Here is a 15,527-nt window from a genome sequence, read left to right on the forward strand (position 1 = left end):
GTTGCTCTGGCTGGCTGATTGCACATGTTCTCACAGCATGTGTCGGTACTGTGATTACACCTGTTCGCACAGCCTGTGTATAGGTACTGTCTGTGATTACACCTGTTCGCACAGCCTGTGTAGGTACTGTGATTACACCTGTTTCTCACAGCCCGTTTGAAGGTGTGCACGGATTACATTTAGATTTGTCACACTCCTCTTAGTTTCGTTGCACCTCTAAGGTATGGCCAATTTCACTTATTGGCATGCTCATTGGCCCCCACATAATTTGTAATGCATTTTGTATACCTCATTTTTGAGGGGCGCGGGCTATAGCGCTATATATACAGGTTTAATGCTTGTTTTTAGTTCAATGTTTGTTTTAAAAACGCCATTGACGCCATCTTGTCCCTAACACAGACATATAAAATGCCATTAACAATAAAGATAATTTAATAGTTTGTTTTGTGCACCGTTTGTTTTACATCACCGCTACGTCACCCAATCAACATGAGTTAGACTTTAATATAATAGCACCCCTCACTTCACACGGAGTGATATTTGAGGCTATATAATAATAATAATAATAATAATAATAATAATAATAATAATAATAATAATAATAATAATAATAATAATGTTGGGGCCAGGGGGGGGGGGGGGGGGACAAGAGAAAAGGACAACTTTATTAGAAAAAACAAAACAAATAAAAGAATAAAACCAATAAAATAACATATAACAAGTTTTAAAAACGCATGAATGCGATTGTGAACAGGTGCGTATATACAGCTTTTGTCCCCACAAAATGGCAACGCAACGCAGCACAAACATCAAAGGCCATATTGACAATGAAGGGGAAACGTGTATACGCCATCTTGTCCGGCCACACAACGTCTCACGTTTGCCATCGACGATGAAAGGAGAAATGAAGGTCAAATGTCCGCCAAATATGACGTGAATTTGACGCAACAGGCATTCTGATTGGCGATGGTGAGCGCCCCTCACTTCACACGGGTGTGACTTTTAAGGTGGGCGCTAGCCCCTTCTATGAACATCTTTTGTCCCCGTGCGTCTCAAGGTTCGCCATTGACGAAGCTATCAATGGACTCTCACAGGTCTGTGTGAAAAGGGGAGTTAGTGCAGGGCAATTACTGTATTTTACCCGTAAAACCTCAAGTTTAGCGGGCATATACATGTAATATACGGCAATATACAGGTGTGATGGTACAATACGGGAGTTTACGGGCGTTTGTTGGAACGTTTAACGGGAGTTTCCTGTAATATACACATCCGTATTCCATGGTTTTTGCGCAGTTAACTCTGCCATTTTCCCATTTGGACCTGAGAAAAGATTCTACAAAATGCCGTCTAAATCGGTTTTCTGGAAAAAACCCTATGTTTCTATGTCAGTGGTGCTCAATTAACCTTTCCATGTCAAGGACCCCCAGAATTATATGTATGTATTAGGCTGCGGACCCCCCCCCCCCCCCCCCGCCCCCGTCTGAAAATATGCTGTTCCAGGGACACCCCATGCTGAGAAGCAAAGATTTGAGTTAAAAACAAAATCAAAATCAAAGATTTGCGCCACATTTCACAATCTTTCAAAAAATAGCAGACCTATACAAGCTCGTAGCGCGGCACTCGGTGCAGCGCTATGAGCTTGTATAGATCTGCTATTTTCCAATAGCTAAAGTGTAACATAATGGTTAAGACACCAAAAGGGGCTATAACGCCCCAAAATGGGTGAAATGGATGGATCGTTTTTAGGTTTTTGAGTTCAACAGAGTAATAATTGAAAGGGAGGGGGGTCTGGTGCATTAGCATTACCATCTGTAGCCCTTCCGCCTCTGTGAGCGAAATATATACAAACTGGAACCAAATGGACCCCCCCCCCCCCTAAGCTAAATTAACCACACAGAATGGGATTTTGTCGTCCCACGGATTTTGGGGGAAAAGAAAGAATAGATTGTATCAAACTTGGTGGATATCAAGCTATATAACACAGGGGGGCCCTTGAAATGGAAAAGGTTGAGAAACAGTGAGCAAATCGCCACAATGTGATCCATCCATAATTCATAGCTTCTATTTTTGAAGCGGGTTTATATACGTGACATTTCAGAGCAGGGCTCGCTACTGTTTGGAACACTGGGGGTGCATTCACTGATATGTCTCCATAGCCCATTCTGGGCCGGGAACCCCTTTTGGTGTTTTATAAGCGTTATGTTATACTTCAGCTATTGAAAAATAGCAGATCTACAAGCTCATAGTGCATGTAGTACAAACCTTTGAATATACAAAGCGTTTTTAACTAAAATATTTTGCTTCTGCAGGGGGGGGGCCCTGGAACTACATTTTTTCCCCCCAGATCCGCAGCCAAATACATATCATTCTGGGGGTCCTTGACATAAAATTGTATGAGAACCACTGACATAGAAACAGGTTTTTTTTTCAGAAAACTGTTTTATTTCGAAGCCATTTCTATTCAGGTTTACATGGGCTAGACTCAGAGAGACCTTCTCCCTGGGCTGGTCCAGGATCTGTTAGAATCGGCCTCAGGTCTAAATGGGCTAGAGAGACCTTCTCCCTGGGCTGGTCCCGGGTGCGTGCGTCGCGCGCCGCCTTGCTCTGTTCTCCTCTGGGCATGCCAACGAACATTCCTGGAGAATGAATATAAATCCTGTTTGCCAATAATCTCAAAAAACCTTGATTGATAGCTTCCCTCCTCCACCCCCGGCCTGACGTCGACATGAAAAACATGTTAGGTTAAAAACTCCAGAATATCAAACTCTGCCCCAAAACCCCGCCCCCTCGCTGGGTTAAAAACTACAGAATATTAAACTCTGCTGCGCACCCGCCCCCTCGTTAGGTTAAAAACTACAGAATATCAAACTCTGCTGCGTACCCGCCCCCTCGTTAGGTTAAAAATTACAGAATATTAAACTCTGCTGCGCACCCGCTCCCTCGTTAGCTTAAAAACTACAGAATATTAAACTCTGCTGCGTCCCCGCCCCCTCGTTAGGTTAAAAATGACAGAATATTAAACTCTGCTGCGTCCCCGCCCCCTCGTTAGGTTAAAAACTACAGAATATTAAACTCTGCTGCGTCCCCGCCCCCTCGTTAGGTTAAAAATTACAGAATATTAAACTCTGCTGCGTCACCGCCCCCTCGTTAGGTTAAAAACTACAGAATATCAAACTCTGCTGCGTACCCGCCCCCTCGTTAGGTTAAAAACTACAGAATATTAAACTCTACTGCGTCCCGCCCCCTCGTTAGGTTAAAAATTACAGAATATTAAACTCTGCTGCGTCCCCGCCCCCTCGTTAGGTTAAAAATTACAGAATATTAAACTCTACTGCGTCCCGCCCCCTCGTTAGGTTAAAAATTACAGAATATTAAACTCTACTGCGTCCCGCCCCCTCGTTAGGTTAAAAATTACAGAATATTAAACTCTGCTGTGTGCCGCCCCCTCGTTAGGTTAAAAACTACAGAATATTAAACTCTGCTGCGTCCCCGCCCCCTCGTTAGGTTAAAAACTACAGAATATTAAACTCTGCTGCGTCCCCGCCCCCTCGTTAGGTTAAAAATTACAGAATATTAAACTCTGCTGCGTCACCGCCCCCTCGTTAGGTTAAAAACTACAGAATATCAAACTCTGCTGCGTACCCGCCCCCTCGTTAGGTTAAAAACTACAGAATATTAAACTCTGCTGCGTCCCCGCCCCCTCGTTAGGTTAAAAATTACAGAATATTAAACTCTGCTGCGTCACCGCCCCCTCGTTAGGTTAAAAACTACAGAATATCAAACTCTGCTGCGTCCCCGCCCCCTCGTTAGGTTAAAAACTACAGAATATTAAACTCTGCTGCGTCCCCGCCCCCTCGTTAGGTTAAAAACTACAGAATATCAAACTCTGCTGCGTACCCGCCCCCTCGTTAGGTTAAAAACTACAGAATATTAAACTCTACTGCGTCCCGCCCCCTCGTTAGGTTAAAAATTACAGAATATTAAACTCTGCTGTGTGCCGCCCCCTCGTTAGGTTAAAAACGACAGAATATTAAACTCTACTGCGTCCCGCCCCCTCGTTAGGTTAAAAATTACAGAATATTAAACTCTGCTGTGTGCCGCCCCCTCGTTAGGTTAAAAACTACAGAATATTAAACTCTGCTGCGTCCCCGCCCCCTCGTTAGGTTAAAAACTACAGAATATTAAACTCTGCTGCGTCCCCGCCCCCTCGTTAGGTTAAAAATTACAGAATATTAAACTCTGCTGCGTCACCGCCCCCTCGTTAGGTTAAAAACTACAGAATATCAAACTCTGCTGCGTACCCGCCCCCTCGTTAGGTTAAAAACTACAGAATATTAAACTCTGCTGCGTCCCCGCCCCCTCGTTAGGTTAAAAATTACAGAATATTAAACTCTGCTGCGTCACCGCCCCCTCGTTAGGTTAAAAACTACAGAATATCAAACTCTGCTGCGTCCCCGCCCCCTCGTTAGGTTAAAAACTACAGAATATTAAACTCTGCTGCGTCCCCGCCCCCTCGTTAGGTTAAAAACTACAGAATATCAAACTCTGCTGCGTACCCGCCCCCTCGTTAGGTTAAAAACTACAGAATATTAAACTCTACTGCGTCCCGCCCCCTCGTTAGGTTAAAAATTACAGAATATTAAACTCTGCTGTGTGCCGCCCCCTCGTTAGGTTAAAAACGACAGAATATTAAACTCTACTGCGTCCCGCCCCCTCGTTAGGTTAAAAACTCCAGAATATCAAACTCTGCTGCGTCCCGCCCCCTCGTTAGGTTAAAAACAACAGAATATCAAACTCTGCTGCGTCCCCGCCCCCTCGTTAGGTTAAAAACTCCAGAATATCAAACTCTGCTGCGTCCCGCCCCCTCGTTAGGTAAAAAACAACAGAATATCAAACTCTGCTGCGTCCCCGCCCCCTCGTTAGGTTAAAAACTCCAGAATATCAAACTCTGCTGCGTCCCCGCCCCCTCGTTAGGTTAAAAACTCCATAATATCAGAAACTCTACTGCGTCCCGCCCCCTCGTTAGGTTAAAAACTACAGAATATCTATCTATCTATCTATCTATCTATCTATCTATCTATCTATCTATCTATCTATCTATCTATCTATCTATCTATCTATCTATCTATCTATCTATCTATCATACGTGACGAAGACCCGTAAGGGGTCGAAACGTTGTCATCCTTATATTCTACGTAAATAAAATTCCCGTGGGAGCCAAACAAACAGTGTGCGGACTATATCCTTCTCCTTCTCCAGATTATAGGATTATAGGAGATTATTTTGTGGTATTTATTATTCAGCAGGTATATATATATCTCTATATGTGCCATTGTTGTCGTTTTCCCTGCAAAAACACCCGATCTACAAGCCCACACCACCATGTAGTCTCAGCGTTGTGAGATGTTGTATATAGACCGGCTGTTATTTTTTTCAGCTTTCGGTTTATAGTGTTAATACAACCGTGCCAGCACAGTTCTCGTGCGTGCATTCGTGCGTGCGTGTCTGCGTGGGAGCATGCATGTGACTGCTCAAGCAGTTCAGCAGACGTTCAAGGACATGTGACACTTTGTCCTGCTTACAGTCTCAGAGCTGCGCGGAGGTTTCATTTCCCCGTCGTGTTCTGTTCCCCTCGGTCGGCACGGATCCCTAATTCCACTGGAAAAAAAGTACTCAATTGTTTTACTTAAGTAAAAGTATACCAATACTGCAAATTTAGAACTATACTTCGTTACAAGTTAAAAGTAAGGGGATTGGAAATGTACTTGAGTAAAAAGTACAAAAGTATCGGCATCAAAAAGTACTAAAATTAAAAAGTATTCATATTGCAGAATGTCCCATTTTCACGAGTTCAAAAATGTGTAGAGAATCTATTGAAAATAGCCAAATCTACAAGCTAACGCTGCGTCGCGTTGAGACGCGTTGTGAGCTTGTAGATCGGCTATTTTCAAATGGCCCGAAATGCTTTCTAATAATCTAAATTATAAAATCGCCAAAGTAACTAAGTAAGTAAAAGTTTTCAAATAATTGTAGTGGAGTAAAAGTATACACACATTTTGGCTCCGAGATGTAGTGGAGTGGAAGTAAACGTACTGGAAATTGGAAATACTCAAGTAAAGTAGCCTAGAAATATATCTCAAAATTGTAGTACAGTAGTAAAGTACTCAAGTAAAAGTACTTAGTTACTTTCCACCACTTTGCATTTTGTATATTTTGGCAGAAAATTTAGATTTTAGTCGTAGTCTCTTGAATAGTTTTCATTTAGTTTTAGTCACATTTTTACTATAGTTATACCCGGAATGTTTTAGTGTTAGTCTATAGTCTCAGTCGACTAAATATCATACGATTTTAGTCGACTAAATCTACGGTTGATTTAGTCGACTGAAATGTGTTTCGGCGGGCCTTGATGCCGTCGCAACGACTGATTTTACGCTTGCTGAAAACGTGCAACCAAGTGAGAAATGACTTATACTGGATCTCTTGTCCACTATAGTTTTTATCTGTTGACGAAATCGTCACTATATTTAGTCTCAGTTTTAGTCGCCATAGCTTAAGTTTTCATTTAGTTTCCATGTAGTTTTCCTCAGGGTATAGTCGACGAACATTTTTCGTCTTAGTTTTAGTCGACGAAATCAACACTGCATGGCGTGGGGATCCCTTGTTCTGATTCTGTTCCCTCTTGTCAGCGTGGAACGGCCCAGAGGCCCAAAGAACACAGCAGAAAAATAGGGGATCTACAACAGTGGTTCCCAAACGTTTTCATGACAAGGACCCCCACATTGACACTAATTAGCTGTGTGTGTGTGTGAGTGTGAGTGTGAGTGTGAGTGTGTGTGTGTGTGTGTGTGTGTGTGTGTGTGTGTGTGTGTGTGTGTGTGAGTGTGTGTGTGTGCGCGCGACCGCGCGTGCGTGTGACCGTGGGATGTGCGTAGCGTGGTTCCATTCAGACTATCACATGTCCCAGAGACGTCCACTCAATATCCGGTCTGGACGGCCAGGCCGGCGAGGGACCATTAGGATTATTTTACATGATCTGAAAGCCATACTGTGTGTGTGTGTGTGTGTGTGTGTGTGTGTGTGTGTGTGTGTGTGTGTGTGCGCACAAGTGCGTGCGTTAAACAGCCTGTCGGAAGCAGTACGGTAGATGGTGAATGTAGGTGGCGCACACACACACGCACACACGCACACACACACACACACACACACACACACGCACACATCAGATGGGGACATGGACCTGAGGGAAGCAGGAATGTCAGACGGACAGACATTAGAGACATCCGATATGAGCTCCCAATCCCCCACACACACACACACACACACACACACACACACACACACACACACACACACACACACACACACACGCACACGCACAGGCACAGGCACATGCACACACACCCCTGGCCCTCATCATATTAAGTGAGGAGCGGTCTGACCCTCACATTCCCAAGAACTCCCATGTAAATCAACACCGTCCGCCGTGTACTGGGAACAGGCATGCCCACATTTTGACTGAGGGTCTGCCATTGGATTATTGTTTTTTTTTTCGTTTTTGACCCACCGGTTTTGGAGATATGGCTTATAGAGTAATGTCTTGAGAAACAGTGAGTTGAGAAAACAGGAAAAGGTTCACATCTGTGGTCTCTAACATTACACCTACAGTATAGCTTCATTTACATTGTCAATTTCAGCTCTGATATTTATTTCAGACATGCTTTTAGTGTGTGAAGATTCGGCCTGTGCTATTATTTTTGGATAAAAATGCATAAGTTCAGTTTTTTCTCCTCTAGTGCAGGGGTTCCAATCGTTTTTGGCTTGGGACTCCCGGAAATGCTTTGGCCATGTCTCGCGACCCACGACCTTCCCTCCCTAACTTGTTAGTATAGTTTTTACAATAGTCCCTCCCTAACAGTCTAGTTTTTACAATAGTCCCTCCCTAACATGTTAGTCTAGTTTTTACAATAGTCCCTCTCTAACATGTTAGTCTAGTTTTTACAATAGTCCCTCTCTAACATGTTAGTCTAGTTTTTACAATAGTCCCTCCCTAACAGTCTAGTTTTTACAATAGTCCCTCCCTAACATGTTAGTCTAGTTTTTACAATAGTCCCTCCCTAACATGTTAGTCTAGTTTTTACAATAGTCCCTCCCTAACACGTTAGTCTAGTTTTTACAATAGTCCCTCCCTAACAGTCTAGTTTTTACAATAGTCCCTCCCTAACATGTTAGTCTAGTTTTTACAATAGTCCCTCCCTAACAGTCTAGTTTTTACAATAGTCCCTCCCTAACATGTTAGTCTAGTTTTTACAATAGTCCCTCCCTAACAGTCTAATTTTTACAATAGTCCCTCCCCAACAGTCTAGTTTTTACAATAGTCCCTCCCTAACATGTTAGTCTAGTTTTTACAATAGTCCCTCCCTAACATGTTAGTCTAGTTTTTATTTACTTTTCCACTATTAGTTCCTAACATGTAGGTAGTCCCTAACTGAGTCTAGTTTATATTTGTTGACAGAATTGTCAGTATATCTTTAGTTATATAGTTATATTATAGTCATCATGGCTTCATTTGTATATAGCTACATACATGCTATAGTATAGACCACTGGTTCCCAAACCTTTGCATGTCAAGGACCCCCAGATTGACACTAATCTGTCAAGGACCCCCATTTGAAAACATATGTCAGAGACATCCCCATAAGAGAAGATTTTTTATTTCTCGACCCGTTTAATTCCCCAGTTTGACCTGGCTATGGACCCCCCATGGCATTTCTATCTGTGGGACCCTCAATTTATATTGTAAATTCCCCCCCCTTCTCTCTCTCTCTCTCTCTCTCTCTCTCTCTCTCTCTCTCTCTCTCTCTCTCTCTCTCTCTCTCTCTCTCTCTCTCTCTCTCTCTCTCTCATTAGCAGGCAACAGTGCAGCACGGTCTCTCTCTCTCTCTCTCTCTATCTCTGTTTCTGCATGGCACAACAGCGCCCCTACTGGTACTCATTATACTGGTGCTCATTAACCAACACATAGGTGGACACATGTTAACCACATTGCTGTTCCTTGGAGTGGTTGCACCACTCAAAAATCAACGTTAATTCAACTCTGAGAGTGTATACAAATGGAACCGTATATATATCATTTAGCATGGGGGGGGAGCCCCTGGAACTCCCTCAAGGAACCCCACTTTGGGAACCACTGCTATGCTAACATGCTATATGCAGCGTTGCACCACATACGGGCGTGCCAATGGGAAACACTTGAACCCTTTCCCCTCTTTCTCATTGAAGTGTTTGCCGTCGGCTGTTTGAAGCGCCGATAAGCACACCGCCTGTGGAGTGTTCATACACCGCCACTGCAAACACTGCCAGCGGAAATAACCCCCCCCCTCACCCTCCCCCACCACCACCCCCACGGCTGATTAGATTAGGCACCGGCTTGCTTCAACGCCGTCAGTCCGTCCCGTCCGTCTGTCCGTCCGTCCGACCACCGGCCAAGTCAGTCACATTTATGTTTTTTTTAAGCCAAGGAACCCCCCCCCACCCCTATGAAAAGATGTTCCAGGCAGTGGTACAATAATATGTCTGTTGTTAATTGTGTTATTTAATTTCATTTCATTTCATTTCTTCAAGATTCAGGTTGGCAGAGGGAAAGTATAATAAGCACCCAGGAATACAACTGTGTTATATGTAGACGCATGCACGCATGCACGCACGCATTAACTATAAATTGTACTTTGTTTTCTTGTAGTATTATTGATTATTATTACCAGTGACACGAGGGCGCCTCGTCGATGGCAGACTGCTGGGCGAGCACTGGGGCGCTGGCGCTTTGGAATGGGTGGTCATACATGGTAGCAGGGACATTATCTTAACCCATTCTGACCTGAGATCAGAGTCATACGAGGTTTCCACTGGACACACACTGGTCTGATTAACGCATTCTGACCTGAGATCAGATTTTAAAAATGTCAGTCGTTCTTCGATTTAAAAAAAAAATAGCAGATCTACAAGCTCATAGCGCGCCACCGAGTGGCGCGCTATGAGCTTGTAGATCTGCTATTTTTCAATAGCTAAAGCATAACACGATGCTTACACCAAAATGGGTTCCCGTTCAGAATGGGTTAATTGCATGTACAGTGTTTGATGCAGGGCCCAGTTAGGCCCCGGGCCTTAATTTTCGCGCCTGTTGAAAACTCTTAGTTTTCGCCGGCTGCCGGGCGCGGCTGCACTAATAACTTTGGGGCAGGGCCCCGTCTAGAGTTTGAATGGACATGGGTATATAAGTCAAAAGGGAGACATGAAGAGGAATGATGGATGGGGAAAGATCAACATTATGGAATTGACCTGGAAAAGGTCTGTGTCAACCATGCATGACGCCGGAAGGAGCTCCGCCATAGACATACAGTATGTAAAGGCTAGGTGGCTCAAGGCGGAGTCTCTGACGTAGTTCACCCGGCGGCTATCTTGCTTCGTGGCTACAGTACAGTATGTTCTATGGCAGCTCAAACAAAAACAAGTCATAACTCGCTCAAATCTTGACGGATTTACAACCGGGGTCGGTTTATTACAAACGTTGTCAACGGGGGCTATATGATTCAGGACGCTTATCTGCTTTAATAATTTCTTTTTTTTATATGAACGTCGTATAAAAGCTTATAAGTATGCGGACGTCTCTGACGTTTATATAACAAACCAAACGGTTTGAAAATCGGTTTGAAAATGGAGTAAGTTAGTGTTATTTAAAAAGTACATCATGACCCCATAGACACAATGCTATGCTGCCCCCGAGGTAAGATGGCCACCACGTAGCGACGTCGCTCTCCATTGGCCAGCAGCGCGGAGTGAGCCATCTAGCTTTTCTTATATAATGTTCGTCGACTACCTTTTTGCTATTATGACTAAAACTATAAGGCTAAATAAACTGACGATTTCGTCAACAGATAAAAACTATAGACTGTAATGTTAGGAAGGGACTATATAGTGGACAAGAGATGCAGTATATACAAGTCATTTTATACACTTGCTTTCATGCTGAAAATAGCAGATCTACAAGCTCACAATGCGTTGCGTTGCGACGCATTGTGAGATGTAGATCGGCTATTTTCAAATGGCCGAAATTTATAGGGTTGACCAAAGTAACTTAACTAAGTGTGGGAATATAGTGGCCCTCTGGAGTGAGTGTGGAGATATAGTGGCCCTCTGGAGTGAGTGTGGATATATTGTGGCCCTCTGGAGTGAGTGTGGGACTATAGTGGCCCTCTGGAGTGAGTGTGGAACTACAGTGGCCCTCTGGAGTGAGTGTGGAACTACAGTGGCCCTCTGGAGTGAGTGTGGGACTATAGTGGCCCTCTGGAGTGAGTGTGGGACTATAGTGGCCCTCTGGAGTGAGTGTGGAACTACAGTGGCCCTCTGGAGTGAGTGTGGGACTATAGTGGCCCTCTGGAGTGAGTGTGGGACTATAGTGGCCCTCTGGAGTGAGTGTGGAACTACAGTGGCCCTATGGAGTGAGTGTGGTGCAGTCCTCTCCATCATCAAAGTTGCCCTCTGATCGATGGCTAATGTGTGGGTTTCTGGATCAACAGGTCTGGATGTGGCAATAACCTATGGCTTCTGTTAACACTACGACGTCGGAGCGGTCATTCTGACCGGTTTTGAGATTTAAAAGTTTATTTTCTTAGCCCATGGAGTCCAGAGAAAGTTCCCCTTGCATGACTTTGTCTAAATATTCGATTGAAATCATCTCTGTTTTTTCCCCCATTTGAAACGTTTTGTAAGTATGATTTTAGGCATATATCTCTTACTCTGTCAAGCTATTATCGGCACAATGGACCGACGTCCCCCTTTCTCCCCCATAGGCCTACTCGCCTTTTTGCTGCTTGATAATGGTGTCTTTTATAACCCGATTCCCCGACATTTCCTTTTCACTTGATATCGTTTCGTAGAGAGGGCCTACACAACCGATCTATATACCAAATGAAAGACCGAATTCCGTAGTTTACATGGTATTTTGAATTTTTTTAAATGAGCAAAAAATTAGCGAGTTATGATTTAAAGAAAAGAGGGGTGGAGGAAAAAAAAAAGAACACGCAACACACATACAGCAAGCTAACTAGGCGATTATTTGGATCAATCAAATATATTAATTACATCGATTATATCGATAACACGCGTAGCCTATAATGTTTCCCCCTCTATATAAAAATGACAATATATAACTCTAATGTCGTATTTCGTCATGTATGTGAACTAGGCTGCTTGCAAGGGTGTCGCTTTCGTGAGCAATGGTGTGCATGGCCGGTTTGACCTGACGCGATTCTTTCTTTGGCACAATCAATGAAATATAATACTGGCTACTAAGCCCGTTTTCAGCTAAATTCGGAAATGTCCAGGCTAAATAACGTATCGACGGGAGTCGTGTTAATATTTATTTACTCGTCATTGTCATGTTCACTCCAAATAAAAAAGTATTATGCACTTATGATGCGGAGAGCCATCTTATAAAATATTTCGGTTGGGATATTGAGGGGGCAGAAAACAGCCCGGTCACGTGGTTGATGTACTTGCAAGTTGGGACAAAGAAATACACACGGGCTTAGCAAATGTTTTTTATTAATTAAACTGATATAACATCATAACGTGGCTAATAATTGTTTATTTGGAATGTACTTTGGCTTGTAATTTAGGTAAATATAACGCGACTCACTTGTATAAGTAATTTACCGCGGACATGCCGCATTTACTGCAATACATTAGCTTTAGTAATGCGGTTAGCTTATAATATTAGCAAATGTAAGCTAACGGCTGGAGGAATGGGGGTCTGTTACTACGGACAATCCGGTCAATAACATCATTACACTTAAACATTAATACAATTATGTCATGTTTACATGCCTAGTCAAGCAGTCTGTACATGGCGTGGGGTCACATAATATTAATTACATCGATAACACACAAGAAAAGAGAGTGATCTTTGCAGGGTGGAAGAAGGAAAAAAAGAAGCAACAAAGCGACACTCTTCCATGGCTATGTTGCAATATAGCACTAACCGGGCAAAATATGTATTACATGTATTATTAGTTTTATACATTTTAGGAGTGAAAACATGTGTTTAGAAATGACAACATCTCAGCAGTTCAGACAATGTCCCATTGTTAACAACACTTAACACACGACACAGACAGCTAGCTAACTAGGCTAGGCTAGCTAGCTTCTCGCTCCATTGAAACCGAGCATTCAATAATAACATCCCTCTGCCCTCATCATGGATAATAATCATTGTATTCATATTATCTTATCAAAATAGTAAACAAATTCCAAGTTAATTAACCAGCCAAACATATATGATTTAATTCGTTGGAAATGGGATGCAGCCGGCTTGAACGTCTCCAGTTGGACGTCTCCAGGGAGTGGGGGAGAGAGTGGCCAATCAAATCGCACCAAAAACACGGTCCCTCTGACCGTTCAGCGACTGAGTAGTAGTGATTTTTTTTTCAGACTGGCTAGTGTTAATCAGTGATGTCTTTTCTCCCCTTTCGTGTTACAGTACAGTACAGTACAGTACAGTACAGTACAGTAGAGGACCTCAAATAATCTGTTTTATTTATTTTTGTCTTCATCATTCCAAACATGGCAATTATCGACCAATCACATGGGAGTCATGGCCCGCGCGAGTCGTCATGTGCCCTTGTATACTTTTATTTTTATTTATTTTCGTTGCCCCGGCAACAACAGTTCAAGTTCAAGTTCAGTCAAACGTCCCTGGTGAGTGCATGCAGGGCCGAGAGAAGTCTTTCAAGTGTTGTTTTTGGCAGAAAAGTTAGATTTTTAGTTTTAGTCACATTTTGTTAGTCTTAGTTTTAGTCGACTAAATGTCATGAGGTTTTACTCGACTAAAAACTACAGTCGATTCAGTCAAACAAAATGTGTTTTTTTGGCGGGCCTTGATGCCGTCGTAATGACTGTTTTTTTGCTCACTTGCCGAAGATAGCTATATAGATCGGCTATTTTCAGCATGCAACAAAGTAGTAAAATGACTTATACTGGATCTCTTGCCCTTCCTAACATAGTCTTAGTTTTTATTTTTATTTGTTGATGAAATTGTCCATTTATATTTATAGTCTCAGTTTTAGTCACCATAGCTTTAGTTTTCATTTAGTTTCCATGTCGTTTTCGTCAGTGAAAATAGGTCTAGTCGTCTTAGTTTTAAGTGGACGAAATCAACGCAGCTGGGAGTGCAAGGGACAGAGAGACGTCTTTTCCACCACAGGGATGGAGCGTTCTTCTTTTCAGGCTAAATGAGGAGAAATCAGCTGCAAAAAACATCTCCTTAGCATCCAAAATTAGAACGGCCGGTCCGGGGGCATGCAGAAGGAAATGCTGGATGTTGTGGAGGTGACACATTATAGCTCCAATCAGAAAAAATGCTTCTTTCTGGCCAATGACTTACACAGAGAGGGGGGGGGGGGGGTTTAACCCATTTACAGTATAGGCCTGATGTTGAAAGAAAAATACCTCCTTTCTGAAATACCTCGTGTTTTCTATATTAGTGGCGTTCAATATTTCATGTCAAGGACCCCCAAAACTGATATTATGTAATGGCCACCGTTTTTCCAAAAAAATTGCAGACCTAAAAGCTCATAGCGCGGCACTCGGTGCCGCACTATGAGCTTGTAGATCTGCTATTTTCAAGATTTTGACTGATTCGTATAGCTTTCGTATATTTTTGAGGGGCGCGTATGGCGTATTGGTTTTCCTTGTCGCAGAACTTCCTCTTTCTCTCTCTCTCTCTCTCTCTCTCTCTCTCTCTCTCTCTCTCTCTCTCTCTCTCTCTCTGAAAGTATACCAGTGACGGGAAAAGTACTCAAATAAATGGTAAATGGTGCATTTATATAGCGCCTTTATCCAAGGCGCTTGCCGCTTTACATAGATTGTGCATTACATTCACCCATTCATACACACAAACACACACACACACACACACACACACACACACACACACACACACACACACACACACTCATTTACCGATGGCGGCGGAAACCATGCAAGGCACCAACCATGCAGCACATCAGGAGCAATTAGGGGTTCAGTGTCTTGCTCAAGGACACTTCCACATGCACTAACTCCACGTATTAACTTGATTGTTTATATTGTGTCCATTGTACAGCACTTTGTAACGTTTGTTTTTCGAAAGGTGCTTCTATAAATAACATAATAATAATAATAATAATAATAATAATAATAATAATAATATAAAATGCACTTACTTACTCACTTACTATATAGCAGCAGTTATCAGCCATGAGTGGAGCGGCGTGGTGGTGTTGGATGTAATCCACAGCAGAGAACAGGTTTGTGTGTGTGTGTGTGTGTGTGTGTGTGTGTGTGTGTGTGTGTGTGTGTTGCTTGTCAAGATGTCAACCTACTGCGTGCGTGCGTGCGAGTTGTTTGTGAACCTACAGTATTTACATAGACAGATGTGAGCGGTCCGGTCTGATCATGTCTTGTCTCATTCACTGTACCCAATGGGTATGTCG

General features: G+C 43.0%; 1 long non-coding RNA gene across 1 annotated transcript in view; it reads right to left on the reverse strand.

Moving 5' to 3' along the window:
- Window positions 1-1,634: 1,634 nt before the first annotated feature.
- The window catches only part of LOC308314376, a 171,890-nt gene continuing 157,997 nt past the window's right edge, over window positions 1,635-15,527 (reverse strand). Inside the window, exon 4 of the long non-coding RNA XR_013963969.1 lies at window positions 1,635-1,649. This is a non-coding gene — a long non-coding RNA (uncharacterized lncRNA). The remainder of the gene's footprint in view (window positions 1,650-15,527) is intronic.

Source organism: Protomyctophum bolini, assembly GCF_963924005.1.
Source record: "Protomyctophum bolini genome assembly, chromosome: 4".
In the NCBI taxonomy this organism is placed as follows: Eukaryota; Metazoa; Chordata; class Actinopteri; order Myctophiformes; family Myctophidae; genus Protomyctophum; species Protomyctophum bolini.